Source organism: Salmo salar, chromosome 19 (assembly GCF_965601325.2).
Source record: "Salmo salar chromosome 19, fSalSal1, whole genome shotgun sequence".
Classification (NCBI taxonomy): domain Eukaryota; kingdom Metazoa; phylum Chordata; class Actinopteri; order Salmoniformes; family Salmonidae; genus Salmo; species Salmo salar.
The window spans coordinates 55,075,596-55,102,918 of NC_138309.1; the positions used below are offsets into that span (position 1 = coordinate 55,075,596).

At 44.3% G+C, this 27,323-nt stretch overlaps 1 long non-coding RNA gene across 1 annotated transcript; it reads right to left on the minus strand.

The window, feature by feature from the left end:
- Positions 1-15,506: 15,506 nt before the first annotated feature.
- LOC106579009 (uncharacterized) lies at positions 15,507-26,946 on the minus strand. The gene is made up of 3 exons (XR_006760733.2): positions 26,024-26,946; positions 25,727-25,789; positions 15,507-18,618 (listed from the first exon to the last, which is right to left on the minus strand). It is a non-coding gene; the product is annotated as an uncharacterized LOC106579009 (long non-coding RNA).
- Between the last annotated feature and the right edge of the window lie 377 nt (positions 26,947-27,323).

The window sequence follows — 27,323 nt, forward strand, 5'->3', positions numbered from 1 at the left end:
GAAGTTGACCTCCCTGGGATGTCGTCACTTCATTATTGCCCGCACCTGCACATTCATGTGAGTTCATGTGAGGCAAGACATTTTTCAAAAACATTTTTCAAGACACAGGAGAGGTCGGGTTGAAACATTACTGATGTTTCACGTTAAAAATGGGCCTAAAGATTGATGCTAAACAACGTTTGAACGAACATAAATAGATTATTTTTTTTACTTTTCGTGGTGACTTTCCCCCCCCCCCGCCCTACTTTTGAGGAGCCTACCGAAGCGCTATCAACATGGAATAACTTGGAGTTATTTGGACATAAATTATGAACTTTGTCGAAAAAAAACACATTTGTTGTGGACCTGGGATTCCTGGAAGTGCCAATGGATGAAGATAATCAAAGGTAAGGGATTATTGACAATAGTATTATTGATATTAGATGGTGCTAACCTGTATATCCTAGCCTATTGTTCTTAGCACAGCACCCCGTTTATTGCAAAGTGTGATTTCCCAGTAAAGTTATTTTGAAATCTGGCAATGCAGTAGCATTTACGAAATGTTAAACTATAATTATTTGAATGACAATATTATAATTTACCAATGTTTTCGAATAGTAATTTTGTAAATTGTAACGTTGATTCACCGGAAGCATTTGAGGGGAAAAAAATTCTGAATTTCACCGCTACTGTAAAATGCTGTTTTTGGATATAAATATGAACTTGATGGAACAAAAAATGCATGTATTGTATAACATAATGTCCTAGGAGTGTCATCTGAGGAAGATTGTCAAAGGTTAGTGCATAGTGCTGGTTATCTGCTTTTGGTGACGCCTGTCTTTGAATTGACAAAACATTACACACAGCTATTTTCAATGTACTCTCCTAACATAACCTAACTTTATGCTTTCGCCGTAAAGCCTCTTTGAAATCGGACAATGTGGTTGGATTTAGATGTTTATCTTTCAAATGGTGAAAAATAGTTGATTGCTTGAGAAATTGAAATTATTAGATTCTTGCAGTTTAGAATTTCCCGCCGTGGTCTCTTGACAATAAATCCCAATACCGGGCAGGGATCGTCAACAGGTTGCAAGGGTTAGCTAAAATGCTACAATTGTCCCCCGATGCAACACGCAACCTTTGGATTGCTATACAGTCGCAGATTGCTCCCACGCATATTCCCTGACCAACCTCCCTATTTTAATCTCTGTCTAAAGTAACTAGACCATTAGTAGGTATCATACGTCTTGGAGGTGCTCAGAAATACGTAAAGTTTGTTTCGTATAGCTCTGAGACCAGGCTATTCAGCAAGACTTATCTGATACTCGATCCTCAGTCCCTCACCATTGAACGTTGTCAACACATATCACGGGACCAGCTGGCGTAACCAAGGGAGACAGAGCTTAAAACCCTGTAGACATCTGAATCCTCCTCATCTTCAGCCTTCACCAGCTAAAGGTCAAGCCACTAAACACTGTGCGTTGAGTCATCGTAAAATGGAGAGTTCTAGTTTTCTTTTTCTTCTTCCCTAAATGAAGAACAAACTGAAAGAAAAAAAACAGAATTAAAGAGGGCATTTGTCATCATTTCCCCCTGCCGGCGGCACTGGACAGAATGAGAAAGTCTGGTGGTAGCTCTGGACGTGCCGGTGCATCTTAAGCACGGCTGTGGTGTCGCTGTGGCTCACTCTTATGCACTGGTGTGGGGATAGATCAAGTGAGGTGGTGCCCTGTGGAGGTAATGGATGGGGGCCGTGAGGCAGGATATCTGGCCAGTGTAGAGGGACCTGTGTGCTGGACTGACTGGGCTCTGGGCTCTTCCCTGAGCTATTCATTACCAAGAGACAGTTACACACCCTGCTAAATGAGGCCTGACCACCAGTCTGAGGTTAATGTGTGTGTGTCTCTGTGTGTGTCTATGTGCATGCGTGCCTCGGTGCTTGTTTATGTGTGGGTGCGTCATCTCAGTGTACTGTATGTTCACTGTGAGAGTGCTATGTCCTCCGACTCGTTAAAGTCTACAGCGCGTACCAACCCCAAAACCACTTGACACAAACAGTGACTATTGATGTGAAGAAATCGCAATTGAGCTCATTACATTTTCCACAATGACAACGTTGTTTGTGTGACACTGTAATTAGAATACGTGTGCATGGCTCGTTTTTATTTGGAAATGTCTCTGGGTATTCTCTCACGTCAGGTCCTGGGTACGCTGCTATGAGTATGATTTCCAGAAATGGCAATAATTTGGTCATAACTAACAGAAAACAGGATTGTTGAGGACACGGTGGTTACATTATTCTATTCAAAAAAACGATTTGGAAACGAACACAGATTAAAGTTAGAGTGTTATGGGGTCAGCACGTATTGCTTCTGCAGCATTTCTCTGTGTGTGGCTGGTATTAATAAGTCAATTAGCCATGGGTTAAAACGGAACATTCCCAGAGAATGTTTCCCAAAATAATGATTAAACAGATAGGCATATTACTTCCAAAGGCAGACCTACCATTACTACACAGCTCTAAGCTCAATATAATGAAATAGAGGACGATGTTATATTCTCTCCTTCTATCCCCTCTCCCTTTTCTATTCCATCCTTCTTAGTAGTTCTACACCTCTATATTCTCTCTCCTCCCTCTCTCTCTCTCTGTCTCTTCCCTCTACAGTGCCTTGCAAAAGTATTCATCCCCCTAGGCGTTTTTTCTATTTTGTTGCATTACAACCTGTAATTTAAATTTATTTTTTATTTGGATTTCATGTAATGGACATACACAAAATAGTCCAAATTGGTGAAGTGAAATTTAAAAAAATAACTTTAATAAATAAAATTGAAAACAGAAAAGTGGTGCATGCATATGTATTCTTTGCTATGAAGCCCCTAAATCAAATCTGGTGCAACCAATTACCTTCAGTCACATAATTAGTTAAATAAAGTCCACCTGTGTGCAATCTAAGTGGCACATGATCTGTCACATGATCTCAGTATATACAGATGAAGTCGGAAGTTTACATACACTTAGGTTGGAGTCATTAAAACTCGTTTTTCAACCACTCCACAAATTTCTTGTTAACAAACTATAGTTTTGGTAAGTCAGTTAGGACATCTACTTTGTGCATGACACAAGTCATTTTTCCAACAATTGTTTACAGAGATTATTTCACATATAATTCACTGTATCACAACTCCCGGGGCCAGAAGTTTACAAGTTGACTGTGCCTTTAAACAGCTTGGATAATTCCAGAAAATGACGTCATGGCTTTAGAAGCTTCTGATAGGCTAATTGACATAATTTGAGTCAATTGGAGGTGTACCTGTGAATGTACTTCAGGCCAAACTTCCAACTCAGTGCCTCTTTGCTTGACATCATGAGAAAATCAAAAGAAATCAGCCAAGACCACAGAAAAAAAATTGTAGACCTCCACAAGTCTGGTTCATCCTTGGAAGAAATTTCCAAATGCCTGAAGGTACCACGTTCATCTGTACAAACAATAGTACAAACAATAGTAAGTATAAACACCACGGACTACGCAGCCATCATACCGCTCAGGAAGGAGACACGTTCTGTCTCCTAGAGATTAACGTACTTTGGTGCGAAAAGTGCAAATCAATCCCAGAACAACAGCAAAACATCTTGTGAAGATGCTGGAGGAAAAAGGTACAAAAGTATCTATATCCACAATAATACGAGTCCTATATTTTTTATTTATTTTTTATTTCACCTTTATTTAACCAGGCAGGCAAGTTGAGAACAAGTTCTCATTTACAATTGCGACCTGGCCAAGATAAAGCAAAGCAGTTCGACACATTCAACAACACAGAGTTACACATGGAGTAAAACAAACATACAGTCAATAATACAGTAGAAAAATAAGTCTATATACAATGTGAGCAAATGTGGTGAGATAAGGGAGGTAAAGGCAAAAAAAGGCCATGGTGGCAGAGTAAATACAATATAGCAAGTAAAACACTGGAATGGTAGATTTGTAGTGGAAGAAAGTAGAAATAGAAATAATATGGTGCAAAGGAGCAAAATAGGAGCAAAATAAATGAATAAATAAATACAGTAAATACAGTAGGGGAAGAGGTAGTTGTTTGGGCTAAATTATAGATGGGCTATGTACAGGTGCAGTGATCTGTGAGCTGCTCTGACAGCTGGTGCTTAAAGCTAGTGAGGGAGATAAGTGTTTCCAGTTTCAGAGATTTTTGTAGTTCGTTCCAGTCATTGGCAGCAGAGAACTGGAAGGAGAGACGGCCAAAGGAGGAATTGGCTTTGGGGGTGACCAGAGAGATATACCTGCTGGAGCGCGTGCTACAGGTGGGTGCTGCTATGGTATCGACTATATATATATATATATATATATATATATATATATATATATATATATATATATATATATATATATATATATATAGCTATATATAGCAGACGCTCTTATCCAGAGCGACTTACAAATCTTCTGTTGAATCTGACAATTAATCTTGATGGTTGTACAGTCGTCTCAAATAAAACTGTGAAGGACCTCGGCGTTACTCTGGACTCTTACTCTGGCTCTATTTTAACGAACATATCAAGATTTTTTCTGCGTAACATTGCAAAGATCAGAAATGTTCTGTCCAAAATTGATGCAGAAAAATTCATCCATGCTTTTGTTACTTCTAGGTTAGACTACTGCAATGCTCTACTTTCCGGCTACCTGGATAAAGCACTAAATAAACTTCAGTTAGTGCTAAATACGGCTGCTAGAATCCTGACTAGAACCCCAAAATTTGATCATATTACTCCAGTGCTAGCCTCCCTACACTGGCTTCCTGTTAAGGCAAGGGCTGATTTCAAGGTTTTACTGCTAACCTACAAAGCATTACATGGGCTTGCTCCTACCTATCATTCCGATTTGGTCCTGGCGTATGCTACGGTCACAAGACGCAGGCCTCCTAATTGTCCCTAGAATTTCTAAGCAAACCGCTGGAGGCAGGGCTTTCTCCTATAGAGCTCAATTTTTATGGAATGGTCTGCCTACCCATGTGAGAGACGCAGGCTGGAGCAACGAACCGCCCTTGCTTTCTCTGCCTAGCCGGTTCCCCTCTCTCCCCTGGGATTCTCTGCCTCTAACCCTATTACAGGGGCCGAGTCACTGGCTTACTGGTGCTCTTCCATTCCATCACTTGAGTGGGTTGAGTCACTGACGTGGTCTTCATGTCTGGGTTGGCGCCCCCCCTTGGGTTGTGCCATGGCGGAGATCTTTGTGGGCTATACTCGGCCTTGTCTCAGGATGGTAAGTTGGTGGTTGAAGATATCCCTCTAGTGGTGTGGGGGCTGTGCTTTGGCAAAGTGGGTGGGGTTATATCCTGCCTGTTTGGCCCCGTCCGGGGGTATCATCGGATGGGGCCACAGTGTCTCTTGACCCCTCCTGTCTCAGCCTCCAGTATTTATGCTGCAGTAGTTTATGTGTCGGGGGGCTAGGGTCAGTCTGTTATATCTGGAGTATTTCTCCAGTGTCCTGTGTGAATTTAAGTATGCTCTCTCTAATTCTCTCTTTCTCTCTTTCTTTCTTTCTCTCTCTCGGGGGACCTGAGCCCTAGGACCATGCCTCAGGACTACCTAGCATGATGACTCCTTGCTGTCCCCAGTCCACCTGGCCGTGCTGCTGTTCTAGTTTCAACTGTTCTGCCTGCAGCTATGGAACCCTGACCTGTTCACCGGACGTGTTACCTGTCCCAGACCTGCTGTTTTCAACTCTCTAGAGACAGCAGGAGCGGTAGAGATACTCTCAATGATCAGCTATGAAAAGCCAACTGACATTTACTCCTGAGGTGCTGACCTGTTGCACCCTCGACAACTACTGTGATTATTATTATATGACCATGAACATTTGAACATCTTGGCCATGTTCTGTTATAATCTCCACCCGGCACAGCCAGAAGAGGACTGGCCACCCCTCATAGCCTGGTTCCTCTCTAGGTTTCTTCCTAGGTTTTAGCCTTTCTAGGGAGTTTTTCCTAGCCACCGTGCTTCTACACCTGCATTGCTTGCTGTTTGGGGTTTTAGGCTGGGTTTCTGTACAGCACTTTGAGATATCAGCTGATGTAAGCTATATAAATAAATTTGATTTGATGACTAAGGAGCTCTCCAAACAGGTCAGGGACAAAGTTGTGGAGAAGTACAGATCAGGGTTCGGTTATATAATATATCTGAAACTTAGAACATCAAACGGAGCACCATTAAATCCATTATTATAAAATGGAAAGAATATGGCACCACAACAAACCTGCCAAGAGAGGGCCCCCCACCAAAAGTCACGGACCAGGCAAGGAGGCCATTAATCAGAGAAGCAACAAAGAGACCAAAGATAACCGTGAAGGAGCTGAAAAGCTCCACAGCGGAGATTGGAGTATCTGTCCATAGGACCACTTTAAGCCGTACACTCCATAAAGCTAGGCTTTATGTACATCGCTTAAAGAAAAAAATAAGCAAACACGTTTGGGGTTCGCCAAAAGGCATGTGGGAGACTCCCCAAACATATGGAAGAAGGTACTCTGGTCAGATGAGACTAAAATGTAGCTTTTTGGCCATCAAGGAAAACGCTATGTCTGGCGCAAATCCAACACCTCTCATCACCCCGAGAACACCATCCCCACAGTGAAGCACGGTGGTGGCAGCATCATGCTGTGGGGATGTTTTCATTGGCAGGGACTGGGAAACTGGTCAGAATTGAAGGAATGATGATGGCACTAAATACATGGAAATTCTTGAGGTAAACCTGTTTCAGTCTTCCAGAGATTTGAGACTGGGATGGAGGTTCACCTTCCAGCAGGACAAGGACCCTAAGCATACTGCTAAAGCAACTCTTGAGTGGTTTAAGGGGAAACATTTTAAATGTCTTGGAATGGCCTAGTCAAAGCCCAGACCTCAATCCAATTGAAAATCTGTGGTATGACTTAAAGATTGCTGTACACCAGCGGAACCCATCCAACTTGAAGGAGCTGGAGCAGTTTTGCCTTGAAGAATGGGCAAAAACCCCAGTGGCTAGATGTGCCAAACTTATAGAGACATACCCCAAGAGACTTGCAGCTGTAATTGCTGCAAAAGGTGGTTCTACAAAGTATTGACTTTGGGGGGGGGGGGGGGGGGTGAATAGTAACTGTTATGCAAGCTCAAGTTTTCTGTTTTTTTTTGTCTTATTTCTTGTTTGTTTCACAAAAAAAATTATTTTGGATCTTCAAAGTAGTAGGCATGTTGTGTAAATCAAATGATACAAACCCCCCAAAAATCCACTCTCTGTCGCTCTCTCTCTGTTGCTCTCTCTCTCTCTGTCTCCTCCCTCGCTTTCTCTCTCTTCCCACTATCTCGCTCTCTCTGTCTCTTCCCGTCTCTCTCTCGCGCTCTCTCTCTGTCGTTCTCTCTCTCTGTTGCTCTCTCTCTGTCTCTTCCTACTCTCTCTCTCTCTCTCTCTGTCTCTTCCCTCTCTCCTGCTCTCACACCACCGCCCCCTCAGTCTCTCTCCCTATTGATGTTAATAATGAGTATGAATGATCCCCAAATTCCCATGGCTGTCAGACTGCCCTCTAGCCTTCCTCCCACCTCCTCATGTTTACTGAAAATAATAATTGACTTACTCTCCGCCTTATCATTCCACGCACCCTAATCTCCTATAGGTTCCCTTATGTAAACACACACACACACACACAATCTCATTATATCTACTCTGTGTTAATCATTCAGTAGCTACTGTATCTGAAGCTTTTCAGATTGACGTGAATACTTAGTGTTTATCTCTCCATCAGCCCCCCAGGAGACACATGAATTATGTCATTCAGAAATGAATGACCACATATTCAACAACTGTGCACTGTTTTTCTGTTTGCTCTTGACATGAACAATGCTGAGCTCCACTGTGCTAGTGGAGTGGTTGTAAACACTGTGAGCCAGAGGCAAGAGGCAATGGAAAACAGAAAGAAGGGATTGTGATAAAGTGTGCTGGAAACCTCAAAAGGTCACAGTTCAAACCCATGCATGATGCAGGGAGATGTAAAGTACAAAATAAAGAGAGAAAGAGACTGACTGAAAGAGAACCTGACAGCTCCTGAATCTCAATTCGTTCTCGTAGACGACAGGCAAACAGCAGGCTACAAGCAGTACAGTAACAGCAATAGCAAACGTCTACCTAACCTCTGAATCTAATATAACTAACGAGCCAGAGCCCTCTATGAGACATTCTCAGACAGTCTACGGAGGACAGACATGCTGTGTATCCATTAGCATGGCTCTGCTGCACCACTGAGGGAGTGGGTGAGTGGGCTCATGGCATTGATTAGGTCCAGTTGTCTATCGGAACAGGAAGAGAAAGGAGGAGAGAGGAACTCTCAAAGCTCCTGGCCCAATTATATACAGTGGAGAGAGAGGTATGTAGGGAGGGAGGGAGATAGGAGAAAGGGAGTAGGGGGAGAGAGAGATGGGAGAGAGAGATAGATGGAGAGAGAGAGAGAGAGAGAGAGAGAGAGAGAGAGAGAGAGAGAGAGAGAGAGAGAGAGAGAGAGAGAGAGAGAGAGAGAGAGAGAGAGAGAGAGAGAGAGGAGAGAGAGAGAGAGAGAGAGAGAGAGAGAGAGAGAGAGAGAGAGAGAGAGAGAGAGAGAGAGAGAGAGAGAGAGAGAGAGAGAGAGAAGTCATGAAGTCATAATGAAGAAGCTTCTCCATCCTGGAGGGGAAAATCAATCATTTCCAGGCCCAGGGACATGTACTAGTCTGTGCCGAACTAAATGCCAGAACCGGACAAGAACATCACACCCTCAGCACACAGGGGGACAAACACCTACCTGGAGGTGACAGTATTCCCTCCCCCATCTGCCCCCCTAGACTATGACAACATAACCAACAAAAACTAGTCATAACTCCAGCAGCTCTGTCGCATGCTGGGTATGTACATAGTCAATGGTAGGCTTCGAGGGGACTCCTATGGTAGGTGTACCCATAGCTCATCCCTTATCACTAACCTCAACCCAGAGTCTCTCAGAGCGTTCACGGTCAGCTCACTGACACCCCTATCAGATCACAGCAAAACCACAGTCTACTTGAACATAGCAATAATCAATCATGAGGCATCAAAGCCAAAGAAACTGAGTAATATTAAGAAATGCTATAACTGGAAGGAATGTAGTGTGGAAACCTACCAAAAAACAATTAGGCAACAACAAATTCAATCCCTTTTAGACGACTTCCTGGAGAAAACTTTCCACTGTAATAGTGAAGGTGTAAACTTGGCAGTAGAAAGCCTCAACAGTATATTTGACCTCTCAGCTTCCCTATCAAATCTAAAAATGTCAAACAGAAACCTGAACAAAATGAACAACAATGACAAATGGTTTGATGAAGAATGCAAAAACCTAAGAAAGAAATTGAGAAACCTGTCCAACCAAAAACATAGAGACCCTGAAAACCTGAGTCTATGTCTTCACTATAGTGAATCACTAAAACAATACAGAAATACACTACGGAAAAAGAAGGAACAGCACGTCAGAAATCAGGTCAATGTAATTGAAGAATCCATAGACTCTAACCACTTCTGGGAAAATTGGAAAACACTAAACAAACAACAACATGAAGAATTATCTATCCAAAATGGAGATGTATGGGTAATCCACTTCTCCAATCTTTTTGGCTCTATAACAAAGAACAAACAGCAAAAACATATACATGATCAAATACAAATCTTAGAATCAACTATTAAAGACTACCAGAATGCACTGGATTCTCCAATTACATTGAATGAACTACAGGACAAAATAAAAACCCTCCAACCCAAAAAGACCTGTGGTGTTGATGGTATCCTCAATGAAATGATAAAATATACAGACAACAAATTCCAATTGGCTATACTTAATATTTTTACCATCATCCTTAGCTCTGGCATCTTCCCCAATATTTGGAACCAAGGACTGATCACCCCAATCCACAAAAGTGGAGACAAATTTGACCACAATAACTACTGTGGGAAATGCGTCAACAGCAACCTTGGGATAATCCTCTGCATTATCATTAACAGCAGACTCATACATTTCCTCAGTGAAAACAATGTACTGAGCAAATGTCAAATTGCCTTTTTGTACGAAAGACCCCGTATTCACCCTGCACACCCTAATTGACAAACAAACAAACAAACCAAAACAAAGGCAAAGTCTTCTGATGCTTTGTTTATTTCAAAAAAGCCTTTGACTCAATTTGGCATGAGGGTCTGCTATACAAATTGATGGAAAGTGGTGTTGGGGGAAAAACATACAACATTATAAAATCCATGTACACAAACAACAAGTGTGCTGTTAAAATATGCAGCACCTAGATCTTCTGCACAGATTCTGCCAGACCTGGGCCCTGACAGTAAATCTCAGTAAGACCAAAATAATGGTGTTTCAAAAAAGGTCCAGTCGCCAGGACTACAAATACAAATTCCATCTAGACACCGTTGCCCTAGAGCACACAAAAAACGATACATGCCTTGGCCTTAACATCAGCCCCACAGGTAACTTTCACAAAGCTGTGAACGTTCTGAGAGACAAGGCAAGAAGTGCATTCTATGCCATGAAAAGGAACATAAAATTCGACATACCAATTAGGATCTGGCTAAAAATACTTCAATCAGTTATAGAACCCATTTCTCTTTATGGTTGTGAGGTCTGAGGTCCGCTCACCAACCAAGAATTCACAAAATGGGACAAACACCAAATTGAGACTCTGCATGCAGAATTCTGCAAAAATATCCTCTGTGTACAACGTAAAACACCAAATAATGCACGCAGAGCAGAATTAGGCCGATACCCACTAATTATCAAAATCCAGAAAATAGCCGTTAAATTCTACAACCACCTAAAAGGAAGCGATTCCCAAACCTTCCATAACAAAGCCATCACCTACAGAGAGATGAACCTGGAGAAGAGTCCCCTAAGCAAGCTGGTCCTGGGGCTCTGTTCACAAACACAAACAGACCCCACAGAGCCCCAGGACAGCAACACAACTAGACCCAACCAAATCATGAGAAAACAAAAAGATAATTACTTGACACATTAGAAAGAATTAACAAAATAACTGAGCAAACTAGAATGCTATTTGGCCCTAAACAGAGAGTGCACAGTAGCAGAATACCTGATCACTGCGACTGACCCAAACTTAAGGAAAGCTTTGACTATGTACAGACTCAGTGAGCATAGCCTTGCTTTTGAGAAAGGCCGCCGTAGGCAGACCTGGCTCTCAAGAGAAGACAGGGTATGTGCACACTGCCCACAAAATGAGGTGGAAACTGAGCTGCACTTCCTAACCTCCTGCCAAATGTATGTCCATATTAGAGACACATATTTCCCTCAGATTACACAGATCCACAAAGAATTCGAAAACAAACCGATTTTGATAAACTCCCATATCTACTGGGTGAAATTCCACAGTGTGCCATCACAGCTGCAATATTTGTGACCTCTTGCCACAAGAAAAGGTCAAACAGTGAAGAACAAACACCATTGGAAATACAACTCATATTTATGTTTATTTATTTTCCCTTTTGTACTTTAACCATTTGCACATCGTTGCAACACTGTATATATACATAATATGACATTTGAAATGTCTTTATTCTTTTGGCGCTTCTGTGAGTGTAATGTTTACTGTTCATTTTTTTGTTTATTTCACTTTTGTATATTATCTACTTCCCTTGCTTTGGCAATGTTAAAATATGCTTCCCATGCCAATAAAGCCCCTTGAATTGAAATTGAATTGAATTGAGAGAGAGACAGAGACAGAGAGAGCAAAATGAGGATGAGAAATTCAGAGGAAGAGAGTAAATGAGTGGGGAAATATTCTGAGAAAGGATAATGAATGCACAGCAGGCCTTCCACACAAATAACCAATTAATTCATTGATGCTAACTCCAACAACGCCATACTATCTACAGCTAAGAGAATATAGCACTACATCTCTAACCCATTTTTAAAAATATAAATCATGCTAGTCATTGGCTTGGTTTGTGATTAAGACTTTTACACCCTGACATAGACTGATAACCTGACATAAAGATTGTGGTTTGGTTCCTGTGTTTCTGTGAGCTGGGTTTCAGCTGGTAGAGTTTGTATGGAGCCCCTTTTCATTATACCCTGGGAGACCAATCAAAAGTTAGCAGTAGCTCCATGCAGACAGAAAAGAGGTCAATGTTACCCCCTCAACATCTCCACATCCCAACCCCCATTCCCCACTTCCTCTCTCTTGCGAACATCATCCACCTCTCTCCCTCTCTCTTCGTCCCTAACATCATCCACCTCTCTCCCTCTCCCTGTCCCTAACATCATCCACCTATCTCCCTCTCCCTCTGTCCCTAACATCATCCACCTCTCTCCCTCTCTCCCTCTCCCTGTCCCTAACATCATCCACCTCTCTCCCTCTCCCTCTGTCCCTAACATCACCCACCTATCTCCCTCTCCCTGTCCCTAACATCATCCACCTCTCTCCCTCTTTCTTTGTCCCTAACATCATCCACCTCTCTCCCTCTCCCTGTCCCTAACATCATCCACCTCTCTCCCTCTCCCTGTCCCTAACATCATCCACCTCTCTCTCCCTGTCCCTAACATCATCCACCTCTCTCCCTCTCTCTCTGTCCCTAACATCATCCACCTCTCTCCCTCTTTCTTTGTCCCTAACATCATCCACCTCTCTCCCCCTCCCTGTCCCTAACATCATCCACCTCTCTCCCTCTCTCTGTACCTAACATCATCCACCTCTCTCTCCCTGTCCCTAACATCATCCACCTCTCCCTCTCTCTTTGTCCCTAACATCATCCACCGCTCTCTCTCTCTTTGTCCCTATCATCATCCACCTCTCCCTCTCTCTTTGTCCCTAACATCATCCACCTCTCTCCCTCTCCCTGTCCCTACCATCATCCACCTCTCTCCCTCTCTCTCTGTCCCTACCATCATCCACCTCTCTCCCTCTCTCTCTCTGTCCCTAACATCATCCACCTCTCTCCCTCTTTCTTTGTCCCTAACATCATCCACCTCTCTCCCTCTCTCTCTGTCCCTATCATCATCCACCTCTCTCCCTCTCTCTCTGTTCCTAACATCATCCACCTCTCTCCCTCTCTCTCTGTCCCTATCATCATCCACCTCTCTCCCTCTCTCTCTGTCCCTAACATCATCCACCTATCTCCCTCTCCCTGTCCCTAACATCATCCACCTCTCTCCCTCTTTCTTTGTCCCTATCATCATCCACCTCTCTCCCTCTCTCCCTGTCCCTAAAATCATCCACCTATCTCCCTCTCTTATTGTCCCTAACATCATCCACCTCTCCCTCTCTCTTTGTCCATAACATCATCCACCGCTCTCTCTCTGTTTGTCCCTATCATCATCCACCACTCCCTCTCTCTTTGTCCCTAACATCATCCACCTCTCTCCCTCTCCCTGTCCCTACCATCATCCACCTCTCTCCCTCTCTCTCTGTCCCTATCATCATCCAACTCTCTCCCTCTCTCTCTGTCCCTAACATCATCCACCTCTCTCCCTCTTTCTCTGTCCCTAACATCATCCACCTCTCTCCCTCTCTCTCTGTCCCTAACATCATCCACCTCTCTCCCTCTCTCTTTGTCCCTAACATCATCCATCTCTCTCCCTCTCTCTCTGTCCCTATCATCATCCATCTCTCTCCCTCTCTCTCTGTCCCTATCATCATCCACCTCTCTCCCTCTCTCTCTGTCCCTAACATCATCCACCTCTCTCCCTCTCTCTCTGTCCCTAACATCATCCACCTCTCTCCCTCTCTCTCTGTCCCTAACATCATCCACCTATCTCCCTCTCCCTGTCCCTAACATCATCCACCTCTTCCCCTCTCTCTTTGTCCCTAACATCATCCACCGCTCTCTCTCTGTTTGTCCCTATCATCATCCACCACTCTCTCTCTCTTTGTCCCTATCATCATCCACCTCTCCCTCTCTCTTTGTCCCTAACATCATCCACCTCTCTCCCTCTCCCTGTCCCTACCATCATCCACCTCTCTCCCTCTCTCCCTGTCCCTAACATCATCCACCGCTCCCTCTCTCCCTGTCCCTAACATCATCCACCGCTCTCTCTCTCTCTGTCCCTATCATCATCCACCACTCTCTCTCTCTTTGTCCCTATCATCATCCACTTCTCCCTCTCTCTTTGTCCCTAACATCATCCACCTCTCTCCCTCTCATCATCCACCTCTCTCCCTCTCTCCCTGTCCCTAACATCATCCACCGCTCCCTCTCTCCCTGTCCCTAACATCATCCACCGCTCTCCCTCTCTTATTGTCCCTAATATCATCCACCTCTCTCCCTCTCTCTTCGTCCCTAACATCATCCACCTCTCTCCCTCTCCCTAACATCATCCACCTATCTCCCTCTCCCTCTGTCCCTAACATCATCCACCTCTCTCCCTCTCTCCCTGTCCCTAACATCATCCACCTCTCCCTCTCTCCCTGTCCCTAACATCATCCACCTATCTCCCTCTCTTATTGTCCCTAACATCATCCACCTCTCCCTCTCTCTTTGTCCATGACATCATCCACCTCTCCCTCTCTCTTTGTCCATGACATCATCCACCGCTCTCTCTCTCTTTGTCCCTATCATCATCCACCGCTCTCTCTCTCTTTGTCCCTATCATCATCCACCTCTCCCTCTCTCTTTGTCCCTATCATCATCCACTTCTCTCCCTCTCTCTTTGTCCCTATCATCATCCACCTCTCCCTCTCTCTTTGTCCCTATCATCATCCACCGCTCTCTCTCTCTTTGTCCCTAACATCATCCACCTCTCCCTCTCTCTTTGTCTCTAACATCATCCACCTCTCTCCCTCTCTCTTTGTCCCTAACATCATCCAACTCTCTCCCTCTCTCTTTGTCCCTAACATCATCCACCTCTCCCCTTATTTCCTTTCCCCCCTCTCTCTCCCTCTCTATCAATGTATCTTCATCCCTCCATCCTACTTTGAAAATGACACTCAGCTGTGATCCACTGGACTCTGAGAAAACATGATTTGGGACTGCTAATTCCTGTTATGTGATTGGACATAGTCAGTAGAGGAACACGGTACTAAGAAAACGGCAAATCCTCCCCCTTCTTTCCATTTCCCTGTCTCCCACTCCCTCTTTCTTTCTCTCTCTCCGCATCACTCAAAATCAAATTCAAAAAGGCTTTATTGACATAGAAAGTGTTACCACATAAATTGCCAAAGCAAACATAAGACGCATATCAAATGAATGATGTCACAGATAGATAATAATAGGAAAAAGAATAATACTCAGTGAGTAATAATATTTTTTTCTCTTTCTCTGCATCTCTCTCTTGCCCTTTTTTTGTTTATTTTCTTCATCACACTGTTCATTCCTCTTTGATGAAGGTCTAGGAGTTCAGAGAGACCTGCTGCGGCTAGGATATCGCTGAATCACAAAGCACCATGGGGTGAACAAACGGTCGTGAAGGCGTGTGTTTATGTGTGCATGTGTGGGTCACGCGCACGTGTGTGTGTGTGTGTGTGTGTGTGTGTGTGTGTGTGTGTGTGTGTGTGTGTGTGTGTGTGTGTGTGTACATATGATATCTTCGTCGGTACAGTATGTTTGTATGAATACAGTACCAGTCAAATGCTTGAACACACTCATTCAAGACCTTTTCTTTATTTTTATTTTACATTGTAGAATAATAGTGAAGACATCAAAACTATGAAATAACACATATGGAATCATGTAGTAACCAAAAAAATCTAAATCAAAATCTATTTTATAGTCGAGATTCTTCAAAGTAGCCACCCTTTGCCTTGATGACAGCTTCGCACACCATTGGCATTCCCTCAACCAGCTCATGAGGTAATCACCTGGAATGCATTTCAATTAGCAGGTGTGCCATGTTAAAAGATAATTCGCGGAATTTCGTTCCTTCTTAATGCGTTTGAACCAATCAGTTGTGTTGTGACAAGGTAAGGGTGGTATACAGAAGATAGCCCTATTTGGTGAAAGACCAAGTCCATATTATGGAAAGAACAGCTCAAATAAGCAAAGAGAAACGACTGTTCATCATTACTTTAAGACATGAAGCTCAGTCAATGCGGAACATTTCAAGAACTTTGAAAGTTCCTTCAAGTGCAACTGCAAAAACCATCAAGCACTATGATGAAACTGGCTCTCATGAGGACTGGCACAGGAAAGGAAGACCCAGAGTTACCTCTGCTACAGAGGATAAGTTCATTAGAGATAACTGCACCTCAGATTGCAGCCCAAATAAATGCTTCACAGAGTTCAAGTAACAAACACATCTCAACATCAACTGTTCAGAGGACACTGAGGGAATCAGGCCTTCATGGTCGAATTGCTGCAAAGAAACCACTACTAAAGGACACCAATAAGAAGAAGAGACTTTCTTGGGCCAAGAAACACACGCAATCTTTTTGGACATTAGACCGGTGGAAATCTGTCCTTTGGTCTGTTTAGTCCAAATTTGATTTTTAGTTCCAACCGCTGTGTCTTTGTGAGACGCAGAGTAGGTGAACGGATGATCTCCGCATGTGTGGTTCCCACCGTGAAGGACGGAGGAGGAGGTGTGATGGGGGGGGGGGGGGGGGGACAATGACCCAACACACCTCCAGGCTGTGTAAGGGCTATTTGACCAAGAAGCAGAGTGATGGAGTGCTGTATCAGATGACCTGGGCTCCACAATCACCCGACCTCAACCCAGTTGAGATGTTTTGGGATGAGTTGGACCGTTGGAAAAGCATTCCAAGTGAAGCCGGTTGAGAGAATGCCAAGAGTGGGCAAAGCTGTCATCAAGGCAAAGGGTGGCTACTTTGAAGAATCAAAAATATTCAATATATTTTGAGTTTTTTAACACTTGTTTGGTTACTACATGATTCCATATGTGTTATTTTATAGTTTTGATGTGTTCACTACTATTTTACAATGTAGAAAATAGTAAAAAAATTAAGAAAAACCCTTGAATGAGTGGGTGTGCCCAAACGTTTGACTGATACTGTATGTGTAATGTACACCTGCCATACCCAAATATTGAATCTTACCTGTCACTCACCCTCAAACTTGTTTATCGCAAACACAGCCATATCAAACTTTACAGGCCATCAAACTATGACTAATTCAAGTGAAGTACTCACTTCCATGCCAACCCAGCATCCCAGGGAAGGGTTGAAAGCGACTGGGTCATGATGTCATCAAGGAGGCCCCTGATCTGGCAATATGATCCTGGGTACAAATGATGTCACCTTTTGTTTGGCCATTCCATTCAGGGCTATGGAGCGGGAGTGATATGAGTGCCATAGAGGAAAGTCATTTTTCTCCCCATGACTGGCGTGTGAGAAAACCCGCTGTGTGGTGTTGGGGGGGGGGCATTCTAATCAAACTCCACAATAAAAATGCCATCAAACTAAGCTTAACCCCCCTTGCTCAGCCCCCAGTGCTTTCTAATCCCCGCTCCCAAGTCTTGATTCCCCCACAATGACAATTCCTCAGCAGTAAAGCAGGCTTTGAATATAGACCCCCCCCCCACCCCCTTGGAAACATACACTGCATGGGAAGTGTCACAAAGTTGTTGTCGGTGGGAAAAAGAACTCCAAGGCACTAGGGTTCTGTCTAGGCCTTTTTTATTTAGACACGTGGAGGAATAAACAAAACGAAACAAAGGACTGCCCCTCAGGCACCCCTCCTTTACTTTCTCCCTCCCCCTCTCTCTCTTCTCTCCCTTAAAGAAATGATAATCTGCCATAGGATGTGACCACTTCACCTTTCTCCAAAGCATATGGACGTAAACAAACATAAGCCATACTACTTTGTGTACTCCCTTTGAGCTTCAAAACAACACACGTGTGTCATTAAAAGTCGGTCGTCCTGATATCGTGCTTCACGTGCTCCTGATATCATATGGCTCTTGTCTGTTGAAACCAGACTACAATACAGCACCAATCAGGTTCTCCATGCTGACTTCTACAACTGAAAACCATTACATTTAGACATGGGATTTAGAGTCTAAAAGAATTTCTCATGCCAGTTTACCAGTCTGGTACTGATGCCCGCGCCAGTTCCATGAGATGCCAGTCTCAGTTACTGATCTAGGGGACGTCTGGCCAGTCTGTGGCGTCTTCTCTGACTGTTCACTCCGCAACACCCCTCAACACGACTGGGCTCTCTCCCTCAGCGCTGAGGGTATCAACTACCAACCAATGCGATGGATGATCGATGGATGTTGTGTCAGCGCCGGAGTGCGGTCCATCCAAGTCCCATCACCAGCCAAGTCCACCCTTCCCTTCCCTTCCCAACCATACCCCACCATCCATACCCCAGCCAAGAGGCAAGCCCAGGCGTTTTCCAACCCAGTGTACGCTCTTCGCGGTGGGGCTGGGTCGGCAGCCATCTGGGCCTTGGCGCTGGTACTACCCAGAGGCTGGAGGCGGAGAAACATCCAAAGAAATACAAACCAGATGGGATGGATGAGCAGAGAGGAGAGCGTGAGTCACTCTCTTTCAACTGGTTAATTTGTCTCTCTTCAGGACTAAGGGGTAGAGGGGGACATCTTTCTTCACACCCTCTCTGTCCCACTCAGCTTTCAGTGGAGGGAGAGGCTTGGGGGTCTTGTCCTCACACCATTTCTTCATATCACGTCCTGCATCAAGAAGAGAGAGGGAGGAAGTGAGCAAAGCGACAAAAACACTCATGTCTGATGTCCTTCCAACATTTCAACTCATTACCATTCATTTGCCATTTCAAGTCATTACCATTCATTTGCCATTTCAAGTCATTACCATTCATTTGCCATTTCAAGTCGATGTTCCGCTAAACGTATGCATAAAATCCCACAGTAAATCTAATGCCACCTCACCGCCAACAGAAACGTAATAGTCCCTGGTGTATGGTACAGTACTTGATGTACGGTAGTTTGTTTGGGATGAGTAAGGTGGCATCACCGTAGCTCTTTAAATACTCAGTTAGTCCTTTGTGCAAGACCGGAGAGGCAAAGAGCTAGACTCCCAAACTCCTCGTCTTCCACCATGTAACACACATACATACACAAACACAGACATGCACGCGCACACACACACACACACACACACACACACACACACACACACACACACACACACACACACACACACACACACACACACACACACACACACACACACACACACACACCGGGGCCGAATTTACTTCACGGCTGTCCTGTTTTCCTGCCATTGCCATGGCAGAGTGTTTGTCACCGAGGAGGTGGCGGTGACCTGGGAGATGAAAGAAGGGATTAGGGAGGAAGCAGGAGAGGTTTCTTCAGTACAGAGGATGGTATCTGTTCTAGTATCTGTTTCCTGTTTCCGGTCACAACTTGCAGACTTGTTTACGCTGCTGTGCGTTTTGTTGCCGATCTTACTTTGCTACCTGACGGTTTTTACTTTTTCATTACGGTATATTTGTACTTTTTCCCTCACTCAACTTTTTTAATTCAAACTTTTCACCCCGGAGGTTTGATCTGGACATGGTTCGTCCGGACTTCAAACAGCCGAAGCTAAGTAACATTGACATGATGCCTTCTAATTGCAGTCGTTGTACTTATAATATACAGGAGAACGATCGCCTTACGGCAAGGATAGCTGTGCTGCAAGCCCAGCTTCAAACGCAATCGTTAGGCAAGGGCAATTTCAGTGTAGGAAAGGATGAAACAGCGTCTGTGCCACCAGTAAGTACAGATAGTAACGTTAGTATAAACCCCCTCGCACGGTCCCCGCAGCCGGACAACTTTCTCATGGCTTCTGGAGGGAAACGCTGTAGGAATGCTCAACCGGTGTCGCTTATTCAGCCGACAGAAACATTCAACCGGTTCTCCCCATTAAGCGAGTCGGAGTCGGAGGCCGTGACTTCTCTGGTCTCTACTCCTCCCGTTGTGGGGTCTGAGACGCCGACGGCTCCCACCATTAGCTCTGACAAATTGAAAACCCTAGTCATTGGCGACTCCATTACCCGCAGTATTAGACTTAAAACGAATCATCCAGCGATCATACACTGTTTACCAGGGGGCAGGGCTACTGACGTTAAGGCTAATCTAAAGACGGTGCTGGCTAAAGCTAAAACTGGCGAGTGTAGAGAGTATAGAGATATTGTTATCCACGTCGGCACCAACGATGTTAGGATGAAACAGTCAGAGGTCACCAAGCGCAACATAGCTTCAGCGTGTAAATCAGCTAGAAAGATGTGTCAGCATCGATTAATTGTCACTGGCCCCCTCCCAGTTAGGGGGAGTGATGAGCTCTACAGCAGAGTCTCACAACTCAATCGCTGGTTGAAAACTGTGTTCTGCCCCTCCCAAAAGATAGAATTTGTAGATAATTGGCCCTCTTTCTGGGACTCACCCACAAACAGGACCAAGCCTGGCCTGTTGAGGAGTGACGGACTCCATCCTAGCTGGAGGGGTGCTCTCATCTTATCTACGAACATAGACAGGGCTCTAACTCCTCTAGCTCCACAATGAAATAGGGTGCAGGCCAGGCAGCAGGCTGTTAGCCAGCCTGCCAGCTTAGTGGAGTCTGCCACTAGCACAGTCAGCGTAGTCAGCTCAGCTTTCCCCATTGAGACCGTGTCTGTGCCTCGATCTAGGTTGGGCAAAATTAAAAATGGCGGTGTTCGCTTTAGCAATCTCACTAGTATAAAGACCTCCTCCATTCCTGACATTATTGAAAGAGATTGTGATACCTCACATCTCAAAATTGGGTTACTTAATGTTAGATCCCTCACTTCCAAGGCTGTTATAGTCAATGAACTAATCACTGATCATAATCTTGATGTGATTGGCCTGACTGAAACATGGTTTAAGCCTGATGTATTTACTGTGTTAAATGAGGCCTCACCCCCTGGTTACACTAGTGAACATACCCCCCGTGCATCCGGCAAAGGCGGAGGTGTTGCTAACATTTACAATAGCAAATTTCAATTTACAAAAAAAAACTATGACGTTTTCGTCTTTTGAGCTTCTAGTCATGAAATCTATGCAGCCTACTCACTCACTTTTTATAGCTACTGTTTACAGGCCTCCTGGGCCATATGCAGTGTTCCTCACTGAGTTCCCTGAATTCCTATCGGATCTTGTAGTCATAGCAGATAATATTGTAATTTTTGGTGACTTTAACATTCACATGGAAAAGTCCACAGACCCACTCCAAAAGGCTTTCGGAGCCATCATCGACTCAGTGGGTTTTGTCCAACATGTCTCTGGACCTACTCACTGCCACAGTCATACTCTGGACCTAGTTTTGTCCCATGGAATAAATGTTGTGGATCTTAATGTTTTTCCTCATAATCCTGGATTATCGGACCACCATTTTATTGTGTTTGCAACAAATAATCTGCTCAGACCCCAACCAAGTAGTATTAAAAGTCGTGCTATAAATTCTCAGACAACCCAAAGATTCCTTGATGCCCTTCCAGGCTCCCTCTGCCTACCCAAGGACGTCAAAGGACAAAAATCAGTTAACCACCTAACCGAGGAACTCAATTTAACCTTGCGCAAAACCCTAGATGCAGTTGCACCCCTAAAAATTAAAAACATCTGTCATAAGAAACTAGCTCCCTGGTATACAGAAAATACATGAGCTCTGAAGCAAGCTTCCAGAAAATTGGAACGGAAATGGCGCCACACCAAACTGGAAGTCTTCCGACTAGCTTGGAAAGACAGTACCGTGCAGTATCGAAGAGCCCTCACTGCTGCTCGATCATCCTATTTTTCCAACTTAATTGAGGAAAATAAGAACAATCCGAAATTTATTTTTGATACTGTCGCAAAGCTAACTAAAAAGCAGCATTCGCAAATGGAGGATGGCTTTCACTTCAGCAGTAATACATTTATGAACTTCTTTGAGGAAAAGATCATGATCATTAGAAAGCAAATTACGGACTCCTCTCTAAATCTGGGTATTCCTCCAAAGCTCCATTGTCCTGAGTCTACACAACTCTGCCAGGACCTAGGATCAAGGGAGATACTAAAGTGTTTTAGTACTATATCTCTTGACACAATGATGAAAATAATCATGGCCTCCAAACCCTCAAGCTGCATACTGGACCCTATTCCAACTAAACTACTGAAAGAGCTGCTTCCTGTGCTTGGCCCTCCTATGTTGAACATAATAAACGGCTCTCTATCCACCGGATGTGTACCAAGCTCACTAAAAGTGGCAGTAATAAAGCCTCTCTTGAAAAAGCCGAATCTTGACCCAGAAATTATAAAAAACTATCGGCCTACATCGAATCTTCCATTCCTCTCAAATTTTTTGGGAAAAAGCTGCCTTCCTGAAGACAAACAATGTATACGAAACGCTTCAGTCTGGTTTTAGACCCCATCATAGCACTGAGACTGCACTTGTGAAGGTGGTAAATGACCTTTTAATGACGTCAGACCGAGGCTCTGCATCTGTCCTCGTGCTCCTAGATCTTAGTGCCGCTTTTGATACCATCGATCACCACATTCTTTTGGAGAGATTGGAAACCCAAATTGGTCTACATGGACAAGTTCTGGCCTGGTTTAGATCTTATCTGTCGGAAAGATATCAGTTTGTCTCTGTGAATGGTTTGTCCTCTGACAAATCAATTGTACATTTCGGTGTTCCTCAAGGTTCCGTTTTAGGACCATTATTGTTTTCACTATATATTTTACCTCTTGGGGATGTCATTCGAAAACATAATGTGAAATTTCACTGCTATGCGGACGACACACAGCTGTACATTTCAATGAAACATGGTGAAGCCCCAAAATTGCCCTCGCTAGAAGCCTGTGTTTCAGACATAAAGAAGTGGATGGCTGCAAACTTTCTACTTTTAAACTCAGACAAAACAGAGATGCTTGTTCTAGGTCCCAAGAAACAAAGAGATCTTTTGTTGAATCTGACAATTAATCTGGATGGTTGTACAGTCGTCTCAAATAAAACTGTGAAGGACCTCGGCGTTACGCTGGACCCTGATCTCTCTTTTGAAGAACATATCAAGACTGTTTCAAGGACAGCTTTTTTCCATCTACGTAACATTGCAAAAATCAGAAACTTTCTGTCCAAAAATGACGCAGAAAAATTAATACATGCTTTTGTTACTTCTAGGCTGGACTACTGCAATGCTCTACTTTCCGGCTACCCGGATAAAGCACTAAACAAACTTCAGTTAGTGCTAAATACGGCTGCTAGAATCCTGACTAGAACCAAAAAATGTGATCATATTACTCCAGTGCTAGCCTCCCTACACTGGCTTCCTGTTAAGGCAAGGGCTGATTTCAAGGTTTTACTGCTAACCTACAAAGCATTACATGGGCTTGCTCCTACCTATCTTTCCGATTTGGTCCTGCCGTACATACCTACACGTACGCTATGGTCACAAGACGCAGGCCTCCTAATTGTCCCTAGAATTTCTAAGCAAATGGCTGGAGGTAGGGCTTTCTCCTATAGAGCTCAATTTTTATGGAATGGTCTGCCTACCAATGTGAGAGACGCAGACTCAGTCTCAACCTTTAAGTCTTTACTGAAGACTTATCTCTTCAGTAGGTCCTATGATTAAGTATAGTCTGGCCCAGGAGTGTGAAGGTGAACGGAAAGGCTGGAGCAACGAACCGCCCTTGCTGTCTCTGCCTTGCCGGTTCCCCTCTTTCCACTGGGATTCTCTGCCTCTAACCCTATTACAGGGGCTGAGTCACTGGCTTACTGGTGTTCTTCCATGCCGTCCATGGGAGGGGTGCGTCACTTGAGTGGGTTGAGTCACTGAAGTGGTCTTCCTGTCTGGGTTGGCGCCCCCCCTTGGGTTGTGCCATGGCGGAGATCTTTGTGGGCTATACTCGGCCTTGTCTTAGGACGGTAAGTTGGTGGTTGGAGACATCCCTCTAGTGGTGTGGGGGCTGTGCTTTGGCAAAGTGGGTGGGGTTATATCCTGCCTGTTTGGCCCTGTCCGGGGGTATCATCGGATGGGGCCACAGTGTCTTCTGATCCCTCCTGTCTCAGCCTCCAGTATTTATGCTGCAGTAGTTTATGTGTCGGGGGGCTAGGGTCAGTCTGTTACATCTGGAGTATTTCTCTTGTCTTATCCGGTGTCCTGTGTGAATTTAAATATGCTCTCTCTAATTCTCTCTTTCTGTCTTTCTCTCGGAGGACCTGAGCCCTAGGACCATGCCTCAGGACTACCTGGCATGATGATTCCTTGCTGTCCCCAGTCCACCTGGCCGTGCTGCTGCTCCAGTTTCAACTGTTCTGCCTGCGGCTATGGAACCCTGACCTGTTCACCGGACGTGCTTGTTGCACCCTCGACAACTACTATGATTATTATTATTTGACCATGCTGGTCATTTATGAACATTTTAACATCTTGACCAGGTTCTGTTATAATATCCACCCTGCACAGCCAGAAGAGGACTGGCCACCCCTCATAGCCTGGTTCCTCTCTAGGTTTCTTCCTAGGTTTTTGGCCTTTCTCGGGAGTTTTTCCTAGGGAGTTTTTCCTAGCCACCGTGCTTCTTTCACATGCATTGCTTGCTATTTGGGGTTTTAGGCTGGGTTTCTGTACAGCACTTTGAGATATCAGCTGATGTACGAAGGGCTATATAAATACATTTGATTTGATGATTTGATTTGAGAGAACAGACGTGTCTAGAGACCTGTCAGCACTGCACTCTTTCATCCCCTTCCTTCCTTTCTCTCTCTCTCTCTCTCTCTCTCTCTCTCTCTCCGTCTTTCTTCACTGTAGCTCTGGTGAAAGGAGGAATAAAAAAAAGTGATCCACCACCAGGCTCCCCTGAGCACTCCTCCTTTCACTACTCCTCCTTTCACTACTCCTCCTTTCACCACTCCTCCTTTCACTACTCCTCCTTTCACTACTCCTCCTTTCACTACTCCTCCTTTCAACTACTCCTCCCTTGTTCATCTCTCTTCCCCTGAGCACTCCTCCTTTCACTACTCCTCTCTTGTTCATCTCTCTTCCCCTGAGCACTCCTCCTTTCACTACTCCTCCCTTGTTCATATTTCTTCCCTTAAGCACTCTGCACACACGTTCAAAGAGTAAAATAGAATTTACCCCATATAGAAGGATGTTGTCAGCGTTTGGCACCTGTCTTCACACTCCAAGAGAAAGTTAGAGAGTATGTGAGAGTGAGAAAACAGATTCGCTGAGTGTGTGTAGATATGCAGGAGCACATGGGGCCCACCTGGAGGGCATATTTCCAGCCCATCATAGAACACAACAGAACAGATATAAAACCTCCATGTTAGCCACAGAGCCAGGACCTTTTCATGAGCTAGGCCTGGTATGTCAGTAGAGCAGGCGAGAGGGAGAGGGAGAGAGAGAGAGAAACAGAGAGAGATACTGTAGTGTCAGGTCCAGGCCAGTAAATGTCATTGTAAGGAAGGAGAATCAAAGCCTGTGTCGTCTATAACGTTAAACTCAGAGCACCCAAGACCTGCACCTCATTTGAAGGGAAATCTCTATAACCAATAACCATTAAAGCAATCTATAACCATTAAAGCAATATGTCACCTTCTAAAAGGAGGTCAAATGTTTATCGGATTATGTGGTACTTTAGGTATCTTTGATTGATTGTTTTACAAATATGTGAAGTGCTGAATGATGTGCCATGATGATCAATGGATTACGTGCCATGAACACAATGGATTAAATCCATGGTTAACTACGTCATCATGTAAGTATGAGGATTCATTGTGTGAACCAAAAGGTGACATCAGTTTGACATTCTACCGGTTCCTTACCGGAATTCCCTGTTGTTTCATTTTCTCCAGGCATTCTGACTCGCCAAGGCATTTCTTACGCACCTGAGAGATAGAAAAGAGAAAATATGCTTGATTAGAAATGTCCTAATCTTCGGGCATTGTCACTTTCGTTTCGCATGCCTTTTTCTGAGAATCAAAAAGTATGAGCATGTGGTTTGTATTTGTTATTGTACTATAACTGTGGCCTATTGTGTGGATGATGACATCATGATTTAGCAATATCCTGAGCGTGAGAAAATGATCATGTTTAATTACAAAGTTGTTAAATTGGTTTACCATCCAAAAAGCAGTGAAGGTCGAAATATTCTACCTTCACCCTGTTGTTCCCATTGTGCTCTCTCCCCATCTGAAAACAAAACAGAATCGTCCAACCACTTTCAGCAGTGCTAACCAGTTGCCCTGACAACCAATACAGCGTTTCCAAGAAAACAAGAAAGTGAGAGAGCACTTCACTCGAAGAACCCCCAGCAAAGCTATTCAGTCCAGGAGTTAGCCTGGTCGAGAAATATGCTAATAGAAAACAGCACAGGGGTAAAACAGGGACAAACAGAGAGTTATTTATCATGCTGTTAAATGTTCTAAGACAACTCTACATACTCCCCAGGAATGGTCTGTAGAGAGTTACAAAACAACAGCCTGAATTTAGGCAAAGATTTCACCCTTGACCCCTTCAGAAAAGTGACTCAACGAACGTCCAGTCACAGAAATGTCAGCAGCAAGCCTTATGCCTGCCTCTTCATAAACCGGAGCCTTCTGGCCCTATCTTGTACAACACCCAATGGTGCCAATCCAATCCATTGAGCTCCATGATTCTGTATTCATTTCTATGGTTAAATCTGCCATGCTGACTCATTCCCATCAGGAGGCAAGCATACTACGACAACGACGAGTCAGTGTCAGTCTGAACCCGACCAGAACCGCAGCTCCCTGCTCCCTCCCTCTCCCTGTGTGTACGGAGTGTCCTGTACTGCACTGTATATATATACACTGAAGATCATTGCTCCCTCGGGACACACTGGTTGTGTCTCAAATAGAACCCTTTTCCCTATATAGTGCCCTACTCTTGACGAGATTCCTGTGAGCCCTGGTCAAACGCAGGGCACTATGTAGGGGATAGGGTGCCCATTTGGGATATATTGAATCACTCACCACGCTGATGGCTCTGGAGGGCAGCTTGCCGTCCTAGCAACCACCACCAATAAGAGTAAACCCAAGGAGAGAGCGTCTCAGACCGCACCCCCACCCCAGCCACCCCCGCCACAGCCAATCACAACAAACCAACTAACTAAAAACACAGCCTGTTTTGTACTTTCTTTTTTGGGGAGGGATGTTCATTTCTCTCTCATGGGTAGAGAGGGTATTACATAAAACATCTGGTGCAACCAACTATTAGATAACTATCCCTGTAACATGATCCTACCCCTGAGATACAAAGCTAGGGTCAGAATGATTTAACAGAGAGCACAGTAGCCTATAGCCCTCATCAATATCCTCTTAAAAAGGTAGAAAACATTCACACAGACCAGGGCGTGGTCACCGAGCCTTCAAGGAGCAGTACTCCACAACCCTACTGGTC